The sequence below is a fragment of the Dioscorea cayenensis genome, chromosome 20, assembly GCF_009730915.1.
Source record: "Dioscorea cayenensis subsp. rotundata cultivar TDr96_F1 chromosome 20, TDr96_F1_v2_PseudoChromosome.rev07_lg8_w22 25.fasta, whole genome shotgun sequence".
In the NCBI taxonomy this organism is placed as follows: Eukaryota; Viridiplantae; Streptophyta; class Magnoliopsida; order Dioscoreales; family Dioscoreaceae; genus Dioscorea; species Dioscorea cayenensis.
Window position 1 is genome coordinate 21,516,704 of NC_052490.1, and position 15,671 is coordinate 21,532,374.

Genomic DNA, 15,671 nt, shown 5'->3' on the forward strand with positions numbered 1-15,671 from the left:
GTTGCGAATTGGCTAAGTTTGGTCGCTTTGAGTTCTATTTCATGTTTTTTTATCCGTAAATTTTTGCATAATAGGGCAGGCTCTGAGTGTGTAGACATGTTCAGACTAGTTCTGTAGAGAGGGCACAAGGGAGTGTGGCTGCTCCTGTGGATGACCATGCGACTGGCGCACGATCGTGGGTAATTTCCGCACGGGCGTGTGCCGTCCTGCAGAGTTGGGTAGTTTTTCCCGAGAACACACAGGGGCGTGGACTCGCCCTTGTGGGTGATCTTGTGAACCACACACGAGCGTGGGTAATTTCCGCATGCCCGTGCAAAACTCTACAGGTTGCTTCCTCCATCCCGAGAAAACACAGGGGCGTGTGGCTACCCCTGTGAGTTAGGCATGTGAATGTCCACGCCCGTGGGGAATTTCCGCACGGGCGTGTATACATTTCTCTCTGATATCCAGTAAGGCCACAGGGGCGTGCGTCCGCCGCTGTGAACCCGTCATTTGAGGGCGCACGGCTGTGGATGACTCCCGCACGCCAGTGTGCTTCTTCAGGATTTAAACGACCATCCACTCTCCCAATACAAGAGTCACACCCTTCTCCTCAAATAACCCTAAACCGCCCAAATAGCATTTTTCTAACATTCTTGTCCCCTGCTACTGTCATCTTCGAGTCGACTGATAGAGCATTGTGTGGATTGTAGGAGTATTTAAGTGCAGTTCATCGGTAAGCCTTGATTTCCTCTCTTCTTCGATTTCGTTGGACTCTAACTGATTATCTGCAATTGAAATGGTCAATACGCATCATTTTCTTGCTAAATTGATTATAATTTGTTTCTAAGACGATATGGAAGTGGAATAGAGAGGTGGTATGGATATTGGCTCCAAGGGGCGTGCGGTTTCCACGCCCCGTGACGCCAGCACGCGCAAGTGCACTTTCCGCACCACCGTGTGTTCTCATTTTTTTCTCGCACTCGAATGGAACCCGATTGATTTTTCCTTTTCTAATACATGCGGTATGGTTACCAAATCAAAGAAAAACAGTTGCTAAGCGGCCCTCGAAAGCCCTCGCTCTTGAACCGAAAAGTTATGGAATTCACACTCCCGGCGCATCAAGCTCGATTTGGGCGGTTAGAGAAGCTTAAGTTTGGTCAAAGACGAATCCTAGATATTGAGTTACTTAGGAAGGTACAACTAGCAGATGATATGGCTGACGAGGTCGAGAAATTATTATTGGTCGGTAATTGGCACAAGTTACTGGACATTCATGACCCTGCTATCCGCACACTTACTTTGGAGGTGCTTGCTTCATTTGAGTTCAACCGCTCTTATGCTCATTTTGATTGTGTCGATGCGATTTAGTTTAGAGCTTTTGGGCAGCATCATGGTATGAGTGTTACACAGTTTTCCACTAGACTTGGTCTATATGATGACGAATATACTGAAACTGAGGAGTATGAGAATCTCCCAATTGACATGACGGGTTTATCTCCCATTAAGGCATATTCATTATTATGTGGAAAGGGGCGTTATGAACCAGGAGTGTCTAAGGCCTCATGTTTATCTCGACCCAGTTACAGATATCTTCACGCCATCATAAGCAGCTCAGTAAATGGGCATGGTGATAGTACGGGAGTCATCAACAAGCAAGAGCTTCTATACTTGTACTCCATGGTTCGGAATGAACCGGTCCATTTGGGACACATTTTAGCAGAGTATTTGAAGCATCAAGGACAATATCCTAGATTGGGTGTCATCTTCTGGGGTCCATATATTACCAGACTCATTGTGGGGATGGGTTTGCGAGACAAAATCAGCAGAACTGAGAAAGCTATAATACCAGCACCACTTGGGTTAGAGACCATAAGGCTCATGGGGTTGATCCGAAAATATTCAAATGGTGTCTATGTGCTGAATATACCATTCGAAGATGAAGCTAGGGCATCTCAGTCCGCCCCCGAGCCACAACCAACACCGATGGAGACCGAGACACCTCCCGCGGCAGAGGAATCACCCCCCGTGTGTATAGTTCCACCATCTCGAGCCCATGATCGTTTTGAAAGGCTCGAGAGCACCGTGGGAGTGGTACGGACAAAGGTGGCAGAAGCTCGAGCAGAGATCGCTGAGATTAGGGCTACGCAGGCCACTCAGTACACAGAGTTCATGGTATGTTTCGACATATTACAGCAGATCCTAAAGCGAGACGTTGCCTCATCATTTGTCCTATAGCCGAGGACTCCTCAGGCCTTATCAGTGCCTCCAGCGCCTCCATCCTCAACCCCAGCACCTCCATCAGAGGACCCACTATTTGCTTCCACTTCAGCAGCAGTAGCAGCGGAGCCCGAGAGCGACTTCGACACTTGACCTTTCTTTTACTTTATCTTATTTTCTTGTTTTTAGACTTGTTCACTCAGAAAGGATTTTCTTTCTGAGTTTATGTTATTTTGCATTATCGATTTGTATTCATTGCTTCATCTTTTATACACTCGAGTTATTTTTGTTTTTCTTGAGCTTCACTGAATCCCCTCGTGTATGCGTGCAGATGGTCCTGTCTTCTTGGAAATTGAGACTTAGTTATGGGCACGGCCAAGGTGCTTCGGCACTTGGCCGTGCGAGCTTTACAACCCGTTGGAACACTACTCCCAATGAATTAGCTTCATCAAACGCAACACTAGGAGTCAGGGGAGTATTGTTTTGATAGCTTTTCCCACATCTATGTTTGAATGATATATTTTGAGTGAGCTTGCATGTGTACATTGAGGACAATATACAACTTAAGTGTGGGGGGAGTTTCATAATGCGCACATCTTTCTATTGTTCTTGATTGATATATGCTCACATAGCCAATGGCGGTTCACCTTAGTTGCAATGTTTGTATTCTTAAGTCTAGGAGAATTGTTAACATTGAATGTTTTTTTCATGCTCTAGTTCTTGCTTGAATTTTTTTAGGAATTTTTTTGCCCGATTTACAGTTAGTGCACTACTCACTCTTTGGACTCTATTGGAAACTCATGTTTGATGTTAAAGGGACTAGTTAGGTTTATTTCTTTTGGAAAAAAAAAAGTAAAAATGAAAAGAAGGAACAAAATAGTTTTTTCTTTATTTGTATTTGTTGGGTGGAAAGAGCTACCACCTATGAAGTATGAAGCTACTCTCACAAGTCGGATACTAGTTATGCCCTAATGAGAGAAAGAGCTATCTCATAGGATGAGTGAAAGCTACCACCCGGGTAGAAAGAGCTACCACCTCGAAAGTGTGAAAGCCACCTTAGCGGTAGCTTTGGAAAGGGCTACCTTAGAGGATGTGTGAAGCTACTACCATCTTTTAAAATTTTTATCACTTGTGTAGATAAATAAGTCTCTTGCACTTAGAACTTTGAGGAGTATAACTTGGGGTGTTTTGAGTAAGTTCACACACTTACATGAAATTCGGGTTTGTTATCCTTTTTGATTCAAGTTTTTAGCTAGATCATTGATTTTTCGTATTTAGTGTTGAAATTTCCCTAATTTGTAGAATGCTCTCTTTGTATATTTTGGTGAACCTAAGGCCAAGCACTTTCAATATTTTCTTTATTGATGCACATAACGTTTTAATTTTTCCTTGAGGACAAGCAAAAGCTTAAGTGTGGGGGAGTTTGATAAGTGCTTGTGCAATATGAATGCGAAGCGTTCATTCCTTATGTTGAGCATTACTTTTCTCAGTTTTTTACATTAATATGTGTGTTTTTATGTTACTTTTATGCAGGTAGGGTTGTGAGGCCGAGTATGAACATTTCCAATGTGGATCATAATGCACCTATTTTGGAGGAGATCTTGCTAAGGTTCAAACGCGAAGACATAGGACAGGTGTGAGATGCTAGAGTGTGTGCCCACCTCCTCGTATTCGAGTGAGTACATCCATTTGGAGGGGCACAAAGGCAGTCACACTCGAGCATTTTGTCTTATGCATACAAGAACAGGAGCTCCACCAACATATATATCATTGAAGAAGCAAGTGATTCTTTTAAAAACCCACAATAAAACGGAAGCTCTTGCTTGTTGATGACTCCCGTATATCATTGAAGCTCCTGTTCTTATATGCATAAGACGGAATGCTCGAGTGTGACTGCCTTTGTGCCCCTCCAAATGGATGTGCTCACTCGAATGCGAGGAGGTTGGCACACACTCTAGCATCTCACACCTGTCCTATGTCTTCGCATTTGAACTTTTGCAAGATCTCCTCCAAAATAAGTGCATTATGATCCACATTGGCCTATTTCCTTCATACTCGGCTTCACAGCCCTACCTGCGTAAGAGTAACATAAAAACACACATATTAATGTAAAAACCTGAGAAAAGTAATGCTCAACATAAGGAATGAACGCTTCGCATTCATATCGCACAAGCACTTATCAGAAGCCCAATGAACACACACCTGAGCTTATAGAGGGTGAGAAGGGAGTAAGCTAAGAAAAAGAGGTGGCACCCCCACCTTTCAAGCCAAGAATCCCTTATCCCTCTAGATTGAAGAATGACCGATTAGGGATGAATCAAAGACAATAAATTCCTAAGTTTGTTCAAACAACTCCACATCAATATTCCTTTTGTTGAAACATTGGCCCAAATGCCTAAGTATGCAAAATTCTTGAAAGACTTGTTGACCAACAAAAGGAAGTTAAAGGAGACTACTTTAGTGATTTTAGATGCATCTTGCTCGATGGTTTTGCAAAAGAACATGCCGTACAAGAAGAAAGATCCGGGAAGCTTCATTATTCCTTGTAATATTGGCAATTTAGGTGAAGAAATGGCATTGGCAGACTCAGGGGCCAGTATCAACATCATGCCATACACCTTCTTTCAAAAGTTAGGCTTGGGCGAGCCTAGACCCACTCGGATGACTTTGCAATTGGCGGACTGAATAGTGAGACATCCAAGGGGTATCATCGAAGTTGTGCTTGTCAAGGTGGACAAGTATATATTTCCTGTAGACTTTGTGGTGCTAGATGTCGATGAGGATGCGGATGTACCCTTGATACTTGGGAGGCTGTTCTTATAGACTTCCAAGGCATTGATTGACATGGACGGCGGAGAGCTAACTTTGAGAGTTGGAGATAACAAGCTCACATACCGCCTTGCTGAAGCCATGCGGCATTCTCTTGATTTCGATAATACTTTGTGACACGTCCGTATATGCTTGTAAACCGCAAGTGCACGAGTGTCAAAGTAATAATCCCAAATGAGTGTGTATCGTATCCACAGAGAGTAGGGAATAAAGACACTTAAGTTGTTTCTTAACTAATGTGGAAGATGAACAGTGATAAGAGTGACAAAATATGAAATAATGAAGATAAAATCAACAAGATAGAGAGCACAGGTAAAGGAGAAGTTAAGGCAATCGATAAAGATGGGGTAACTGGATATTGATCCGCCTAGGACAATCGTTTCAAGTGCAAGAACCCTCTATTATACTTCCTAATTGATGCAACAATGAGTCATGGAAATCCTTAATTACTTGATCCCAAATCTAAGGTCAACCATGGCTAACTCTATACATGTCCTGGAATGAACGCTTCGCATTCATATCGCACAAGCACTTATCAAACTCCCCCACACTTATCAAACTCCCCCACACTTAAGCTTTTGAAGAAAAAGGTGGCCGGTCTCCATAAAATTGATGCGGTAACTTCATTGGCGGCCCAAGTGGAGAGTTTGAGTAAGAAGCTAGATCTTATAGCTTCGAATAAAGTTGCGGCCGTGACCAATTGCTCCGGTTGTAGTGGAGGACATGCTCCCTCCGATTGCCCAATCGTCATAGGTGATGTTTTTTTAGTTGAGAATGTTGACTTTGTAGGTAATGGCATGAGACCTCAAGGGAATCCATACAGCAACACCTATAATTTAGGTTGGAAGAATCACCCCAACTTTTCATGGAGTAATCAAGGACCACAAAAGACCATGGGGCCATCGGGGTTCCAACAACAACAGCAAGTCCCTCAAGTGGAAAACAGAATTTCAGGCTTGGAAACCCGAATGACGGATTTGGAGAAGCACTTGGCTAGATTTGTTCAATCGGCTAATACAAGGTTTGAATCAGTCGAGGCTACACTTCGCAATCACACCGCCTCCTCGCACAATCTTGAAAATCAAGTGGGGCAAATTGCAAAATCTCTTTCCGAAAGGCCACATGGAAGTTTACCAAGCAACACGGAAACCAACACTGGAGAACATGTCAAGGCGATCACTTTGAGAAGTGGTCGTGAGGTTGAAGGGAGGCTTCCGAGTGAGATGCCGAAAGAACACACACCCGAGGTTATGGAGGTTGAGGAGGGAGCAAACAAATAGAAAGAGGTGGCACCCCCACCTTTCAAGCCAAGAATCCCTTATGCCTCTAGATTGAAGAATGACCAAGGGGATGAACAGTATAAGAAGTTCTTGAGTTTGTTCAAGAAACTCCACATCAACATTCCTTTTGTTGAGGCTTTGGTTCAAATGCCTAAGTATGCGAAGTTCCTGAAAGACCTATTGACCAACAAAAGGAAATTGTAGGAGAGTGCTTTAGTGGTGCTTGATGCTTCATGCTCGGCGGTGTTGCAAAAGAACATGCCGAACAAGAAGAAGGACCCGGGAAGCTTCATTATTCCGTGTAACATCGGCAACTTAGGTGAGGAAATGGCATTGGCGGATTCAGGGGCAAGTATCAACGTCATGCCATATACTTTTTTCAAAAAGCTAGGCTTGGGTGAGCCTAGGCCTACTCGGATGACTTTTACAATTGGCGGACCGAACAGTACGACATCCGAGAGGCATCATTGAAGACGTGCTTGTCAAGGTGGACAAGTACATTTTTCCGGTTGACTTTGTAGTGCTAGATGTCTATGAGGATGCAGATGTACCCTTGATACTTGGGAGACCTTTCTTGCAGACTTCCAAAGCATTGATTGACATGGATGGTGGAGAGCTCACATTGAGAGTCGGAGATGATAAGCTCACTTACCGCCTTGCTGAAGCCATGCGGCATTCTCTCGATTTTGATGACACTTTGTATTTTTCTAGACACTCACGATGAGATTGTTGATGAATATATACAGGAAATGTTCAACCCGGATCCGTATGAAGGTTTGTTCGACCAAGAGGAGAGCAATGAAGAAGTAATGATGCTTGATTCGAATGGAGAGGAAACATCTACCCCGGGGATCTTGAAGAAGGTGCTCCAGAAAATGAAGCGAGCTAGGAGACACCACTGAAAATGCCCCAAGACTATTGGAGACGTACATGAGCCAAGGAAGTTGGACGAACGATCGCTAGGTGGTCCGAAGCCCGATAGTACACCCTCTACCCTCAAGAGACTTTGCTCATCATGCTTTCAAGTTACGGGTAACAGGGCAACCTTCATTCATGAACCCCCATGAGGTAAGAAAGATACGTCAAGCTTAGTGACGTTAAACAAGCGCTTCTTGGGAGGTAACCCAAGTGTTTACTCTTTTTGTAACTTTTAGTTTAGTTTGTTTGCGTGAATAAATTGTTAAGTGTTGGTGTTTCAATTGTTGAGTGCTTGTGCTGCGATTTTATTGTGGGTTTTTAAAAGAATTCATTGCGTGGTGATAGTACGGGAATCATCAACAAGCAAGAGCTTCTGTACTTGTACTCCATGGTTTGGAACGAACCGGTCCATCTGGGACACATTTTAGCAGAGTATTTGAAACACCAAGGACAATATCCTTGATTGGGTGTTATCTTCTCGAGTCCATATATTACCAGACTCATTGTGGGGATGGGTTTGCGAGATAAAATCAGCGGAACCGAGAAAGCGATAATTCCAGCACCACTTGGGTTAGAGACCATGAGGCTCATGGGGTTGATTCGAAAATATTCAAATGGTGTCTATGTGCTGAACATACCATTCGAAGTTGTAGCTGGGGCATCTCAGTCCGCTCCCGAGCCACAACCAACACCGATGTAGACCGAGACACCTCCAGAGGCAGAGGAACCACCTTCCGTGTGTATAGTTCCACCATCTCGAGCCCATGATCGTTTTGAAAGGCTCGAGAGCGCCTTGGGATTGATATGGATAGAGGTGGCTGAAGCTCGAGCAGAGATTGCCGAGATTCAGGCTATGCAGGCCACTCAGTATACAGAGTTCATGGCACGTTTTGACATATTACAGCAGATCCTAAAGCGAGACGTTGCCGCATAATTTGTCCTGCAGCCGAGGACCCCATCAGTTCCTCCAGTACCTCCATCCTCAACCGCAGCACCGGACGATCCACTATATGCTTTCACTTCAGCAGCAGCAGCAGCGGAGCCCGAGAGCGACTCCGACACTTGACCTTTCTTTTACTTTCATGCAAACAAACTAAACTAAAAGGTACAAAAATAGTAAACACTTGGGTTGCCTCCCAAGAAGTGCTTGTTTAACGTCACTAAGCTTGATGTATCTTTCTTACCTCACGGGGGTTCATGGAGGAAAAATATTTCTCTATTATCACTGCAAATTTCTCCGCCATGGTATGGTTTCAGCCTATGTCCATTCACCTTAAATGTGCCCTTCTCTGAATGACTAATCTCAATGGCTCCATGAGGTGAAACTTCAGTTATGGTATACGGACAAGACCATCTTGATTTAAGTTTCCCCGGGAATAAACGTAGACGGGAGTTGAATAGTAGCACCTGATCGCCGACTTTGAAGTCTTTCGGGATTTTAATATGCTTGTCATGCCACTTCCGAATTCTTTCCTTATATATCCTTCCATTCTGATATGCCTTCATCCTCCATTCATCTAGCTCATTGAGATGTAATATTCGTTGCTCTCCAGATTTGCACAAGTCGAAATTCATCAATTTAATTGCCCAATACGCTTTGTGCTCTAACTCCACCGGTAAATGGCAAGATTTTCCATACACTAAATTATACGGAGTGGTCCCTATTGTTGTTTTGTATGCTGTTCTATGAGCCCAAATCATGTCGTCCAACCTTTCAGACCAATCTCGTTTATCTTGTTCCACTGTTTTAGTTAAGATTCTCTTGAGCTCTCTGTTTGTAACCTCCACTTGCCCACTAATTTGTGGATGGTAAGGTGTCACAAGACAATAATGAACCCCATAACGCTTTAACACTTTCGCTAATTGTGTGTTACAAAAATGTGTTCCCCGATCGCTAATGATAATTCTTGGAGTTCTGAATCAAGCAAATAACTTCTTAAGAAATTTCACCACAGTTCTTGAATCATTAGTTGGAAGAGCCTGGGCTTCCACCCACTTGGAAACATAGTCAACTGCTACCAAAATATATTGATTGCCATTGGACTTTGGAAATGGTCCCATGAAATCAATTCCCCATACATCAAACACTTCGCAAAATTGCATAGGATTTTGAGGCATCTCATCCCTTCGTGATAAGTTTCCAGCCCTTTGACAACTATCACATCCTTAAACGAATTGATGAACATCTTGGAATAAAGTTGGCCAGTAGAACCCAGCAGCTAGAACCTTCTCTGCAGTTCGACTAGACGCATAGTGCCCCCCACTGGGTCTGAGTGACAATACGCAATGATGTTCCACCCTTCCTCCCTAGAAACACACCTTCGCACCACCTAATCTGCGCAAATACAGAAAAGGTATGGATCTTCCCAGAAGAAATTCTTTAGATCAATGAAAAATTTCTTCTTCTGTTGAAAGCTTAAGCCCTGCATCAATACCTTTCCTGACAGATAATTTGCAAAATCCGCAAACCATGGGGTGTCTTCTGATTGTGATTCCTGTACCACATAAAGGTGTTCTTCGGGAAAGAAATCATTAACTTCCTTGCTTGCCGGTTCTTGCCCCTCACAACCTTCTAATCTCGACAAATGATCGGCAACCACATTCTTTGTCCCCTTTTTATCTTTGATTTCCATATCAAATTCTTGCAACAACAATATCCACCGAATCAATCTCGGCTTCGCATCTTCCTTGTTCATGAGATAACGGAGTGCAGAATGATCTGTGAACACGGTGACATTAGATAGGATGATATATGGTCTGAATTTATCACAAGCATACACTACTGCTAATAACTCCTTTTCAGTAGTGGTGTAATTTTCTTGTGCACTTGTGAGGGTCTTGCTAGCATAATAGATCGGTTGAAATTGCTTATTTCTTCTTTGCCCCAAAACCGCTCCCACTGCATAATCACTAGCATCACACATTACTTCGAATGGCTCATCCCACTTCGGTGTTGTCAGGATTGGTGCTTGCACTAACTTCTCTTTCAATACATTAAATGCATTCAGACAGTCGTTCCCAAAGTCAAAAGGGGTATCCTTCTCCAGAAGTTTGGTCAACGGTTGAGAGATTTTTGAAAAATCTTTAATAAACCTTCTGTAAAAACCTGCATGACCCAAGAAACTGCGGATCCCTTTTACATTCGTAGGTGGTGGAAATTTGTCAATTATCTCAATCTTCGCCTTATCCACCTCCATACCTGCCTGAGAAATCTTATGTCCAAGGATGATGCCTTCTTGCACCATAAAGTGACATTTCTCCCAGTTAAGGATGAGATTCGTCTCTTCACATCTCACTAATACTCTTTCCAAATTGTTTAAGCGAGCATCAAAAGAGTCCCTGAACACTGAAAAATCATCCATGAAAACTTCCATAATATCTTCGAGAAAGTCATCAAAAATGGCCGTCATGCAACGCTGAAATGTTGCAGGGGCGTTACACAACCCGAAAGGCATTCTTCTATAAGCAAAGGTACCATAAGGGCAAGTAAATGTGGTTTTCTCCTGATCTTCTGGGGCTATCAGAATTTGAAAGTATCCAGACATGCCATCAAGGAAACAGTAGAAATGATGTCCTGCTAATCGCTCCAACATTTGGTCAATGAATGGCAAAGGAAAGTGATCTTTCCGAGTGACATCATTTAGTCTTCTATAATCAATGCAGACTCGCCAACCAGTCACTGTCCTCGTGGGGATTAACTCATTCTTTTCATTCCTCACTACTGTTTTTCCTCCTTTCTTTGGGACAACTTGGGTCAGACTCACCCACTTGCTGTCGGATATGGGGTAGATGATTCCTGCATCCAAAAGTTTTATTACCTCCGCCTTAACAACCTTCTTCATATTCGGGTTCAATCTTCGCTGAGGTTGGATTACAGATTTATAGTCATCCTCCATTAGGATCTTATGTGTGCAGAATGATGGGTTTATACCCTTAATGTCGGAGATCTTCCATGCGATAGCTGATTTGTGCTTTTTCAACATGCTAACAAGCTTATCCTTTTGCTTCGCAGATAAGTTCGACGCCACGATTACGGGGAGTTTAGAGTCCTCTATTAGGAATGCATATTCCAAATGTGCTGGAAGAGTTTTAAGCTCAAGTTCTGGTGGTTCGACATTGATGGCCGCAAGCTACCCTCCTTCAATTTATCAATCTTCTCGGAATCATTCGCCTCATGTTCACAGTTACTTTCTTCCTTATCCACCTAGAGATCTATTTCTTTACAATCTGCAACGGATATCAACTTGTCCATTCCACAGAACTCCAAATTTGAAATAGCAACTCTAACTGAAAAGAGTTCTTGCCTCTGATCTTGATAGGAAGAATCAAACCTAGCAAGGATTCTTTCTATATTCTCATCTAATTGGTCATTCATTGACACTAACGTGGATTCCTCAAACTACTATATCACACTATCTAACTCACAGCTTTGCCCTTGAATCCTGGCGATGTACTCTTCAACCGACTCTTCTAATGGTTGTTGAGTTGTACATTGTCCATGATAGGAATAACGCGATGTATCATTCCATGCAACTGTTTGAACTTTCTGCTCTACGTGTTCAACCATTCTCATGATAATGTCAATTGATTCAAACATGTTAATCATTTTCTGCAACAAAAAGAAATAAGGTAAAATTAGAGAAATGATAGCATAAGGAGATATGAATTAGACTGTGTGGTGAAATAGCTAAGAAAACAAAGTGCAAAGTATCTCTAAACGCCTAGCTCCCCGGTAACGGCGCCAAAAACTTGACAAGGTCCCCTTGCGTATATCCCGCAAGTGCACGGGTTTGTCGAAGTAATAATCCCGGGTGAGCGGGGTCGAATCCACAGGGAGTAGGGAGTAAAGACACTTAATTTGATTCTTAGCTATGTGGAGTATCAACAATGATAAGTGTGGTAATGATTCAATTCTCAGAAATTAAAAACCCACAATAAAATCGCAGCACAAGCACTCAAAAATTGAAACACTAACACTTAACAATTTATTCATGCAAACAAACTAAACTAAAAGGTACGAAAACAGTAAACACTTGGGTTGCCTCCCAAGAAGCACTTGTTTAATGTCACTAAGCTTGACGCATCTTTCTTACCTCACGGGGGTTCATGAATGAAGGTTGTCCTCTTACACATAACTTGAAAGCATGATGAGCAAAGTCTCTTGACGGTAGAGGGTGTACTATCGGGCTTCGGACCACCTAGCAATCGTTCATCCAACTTCCTTGGCTCATGTACGTCTCCAACAGTCTTGGGGCGTTTTCGGTGGCGTCTCTTAGCTCGCTTCATTTTTCGGAGCACCTTCTTCAAGATCCCCGGGGTAGATGTTTCCTCTCCATTCGAATCAAGCATCATTACTTCTTCATTTCTCTCCTCTTGGTCGAACAAACCTTCATACAGATCCGGGTTGAACATTTCCTGTATATATTCATCAACAATCTCATCAGTAGTGTCTAGAAAATACAAAGTGTCATCAAAATCGAGAGAATGCCGCATGGCTTCAGCAAGGCGGTAAGTAAGCTTATCATCTCCGACTCTCAATGTGAGCTCTCCACCGTCCATGTCAATCAATGCTTTGGAAGTCCGCAAGAAAGGTCTCCCAAGTATCAAGGGTACATCTGCATCCTCATCGACATCTAGCACTACAAAGTCAACCAGAAAAATGTACTTGTCCACCTTGACAAGCACGTCTTCAATGATGCCTCTCGGATGTCGTATTGTTCAATCCGCCAATTGTAAAGTCATCCGAGTAGGCCTAGGCTTACCCAAACCTAGTTTTTGGAAGAAAGTATATGGCATGAAGTTGATACTTGCCCCTGAATCTGCCAATGCCATTTCCTCACCTAAGTTGCCGATGTTACATGGAATAATGAAGCTTCCCGGGTCCTGCTTCTTGTTCGGCATGTTCTTTTGCAACACCGCCGAGCATGAAGCATCAAGCACCACTGAAGCACTCTCCTCCAATTTCCTCTTGTTGGTCAATAGGTCTTTCGAGAACTTCGGATACTTAGGCATTTGAGCCAAAAGCCTCAACAAAAGGAATGTTGATGTGGAGTTGCTTGAACAAACTCAGGAACTTCTTATACTGTTCATCCCCTTGGTCATTCTTCAATCTAGAGGGATAAGGGATTCTTGGCTTGAAAGGTGGGGGTGCCACCTCTTTCTCTTTGTTTGCTCGCTCCTCAACCTCTATAACCTCGGGTGTGTGTTCTTTCGGCATCTCACTTGGAAGCCTCCCTTCAACCTCACGACCACTTCTCAAAGTGATCGCCTTCACATGTTCTCTAGGGTTGGTTTCCGTGTTGCTTGGTAAACTTCCATGTGGCCTTTCAGAAAGAGATTTCGCAATTTGCCCCACTTGATTTTCAAGATTGTGCAAGGATGCGGTGTGATTGCGAAGTATAGCCTCGACTGATTCAAACCTTGTATTTGCCAATTGAACAAATCTAGCCAAGTGCTTCTCTAAATCCGTCATTCGGGTTTCCAAGCCTGAAATTCTGTTTTCCACTTGAGGGGCTTGTTGTTGTTGTTGGAACCCCGATGGCCCCATGGTCTTCTGTGGTCCTTGATTACTCCATGAAAAGTTGGGATGATTCTTCCAACCTGAATTGTAGGTGTTGCTGTATGGATTCCCTTGAGGTCTCATTCCATTACCTACAAAGTCAACATTCTCAACTGAAGAAACATCACCAATGACGATTGGGCAATCGGAGGGAGCATGTCCTCCACCACAAACGGTGCAATTGGTCACGGCCGCAACTCTATTCGAAGCTATAAGATCTAGCTTCTTACTCAAACTCTCCACTTGGGCCGCCAATGAAGTTACAGCATCAATTTTATGGAGACCCGCCACCTTTTTCTTCTCCCTATCGTTCCACTGGTAGCTATTTAACCCCATTTCCTCAATCAATTGATGAGCCTCGTCGGCGGTTTTGCTACCTAAGGTACCTCCTGCCGCCGCATCCAAGAGTTGCCTTGTACTCGGGTTCAAACCATTGTAGAAGGTTTGAACAATCATCCACTCCTGGAATCTGTGTTGCGGACACTTTCGCAGGAGTTCCTTGAACCTTTCCCATGTCTCAAATAGAGACTCCAATTCCAACTGCATAAAGGATGAGATCTCATTCCTAAGCTTTGCTGATTTTCCGAGAGGGAAATAACGGGCTAGAAAAGCTTCTATCATCTCCTCCCATGTAGTGATTGATGTTCTAGGTAATGAGTGTAGCCACTGCTTCGCTTTCCCCTTTAAGGAAAATGTGAAGGCTCTCAATTTGATGGCATCATCCATCACACCATTTATCTTCAGCATGTCGCACACCTCGAGGAAGCTCTCTATGTGACTATTTGGATCCTTATCGGCCAAACCGTTGAATTGTACGGACTGCTGCAGCATATGGATGAATGCCGGCTTTAGCTTGAAGTTCTGAGCTGTAACTGGGGGACGCACAATACTCGATTGTGTCCCTAACACTGAAGGTCTGGCATAATCGAAGAGTGTTCGTTGTTGCTCATTTTGTTCTGCCATGTTGTCAGATCGTTCTACTTCTAAATCAGCTGGATTAGGCTGTTCTTGTACTGGTTCTTTTCCTTTTCTTCTAAGTGTATGTTCAAGCTCAGGGTCTCCTTCAATCAATATTGATGGATTCCATCGGGTCATAACCTGGAGCTACACCAAAAATAAAGAAAAAGAAAATCAGAATGATGATAGAATAAGAAGATATGAATTAGACTGTGTGGTGAAATAGCTAAGAAAACAAAGTGCAAAGTATCTCTAAACGCCTAGCTCCCCAGCAACGGCGCCAAAAACTTGACAAGGTCCCCTTGCGTATATCCCGCAAGTGCACGGGTTTGTCGAAGTATTAATCCCGGGTGAGCGGGGTCGAATCCACAGGGAGTAGGGAGTAAAGACACTTAATTCGATTCTTAGCTATGTGGAGTATCAACAATGATAAGTGTGGTAATGATTCAATTCTCAGAAATTAAAAGCAACAAGTAAGAGAGCAAAAGTAAGGAGGAGGCAAGGCAATCGATAAAGATGTGCAAGAACTCTCTATTATGCTTCCTAATCAATGCAATGGTGAGTCGTGGAAATCCTTATATACATAGTCCCAAATCTAAGGTCAACTATGCCTAACTCTATACATGTCCCGGAGGAGAAATCGAACAATCTCAACACCTCGCACTCGCATAGAGTTGCAATGAGCTCTAGGCATTCCAAGTGATAAATCTCTTCCTAGATTTAGACCTAACCCTTTGGTCCAGGCGGAAGGTCCCAGGCCACAATTAAGCCCTAGATACTAAGATCATCTCAACGCTTCACTCCATTACACGCGCAACTAGGCCCCAGCGGAGGTTCATCCCTTAGACCATTCACTCTATTATGACCACAAAGAACTCGAGGAATTGTACCTCTCGACTCACCCTCTCAACACTCTCTAACCTAGCTTT

General features: G+C 43.3%; 1 non-coding gene across 1 annotated transcript; it reads left to right on the forward strand.

The window, feature by feature from the left end:
* Window positions 1–14,251: 14,251 nt before the first annotated feature.
* On the forward strand, window positions 14,252–14,358 carry LOC120252042. Its single transcript, XR_005533595.1, has one exon. It is a non-coding gene; the product is annotated as a small nucleolar RNA R71 (small nucleolar RNA).
* Window positions 14,359–15,671: the final 1,313 nt, after the last annotated feature.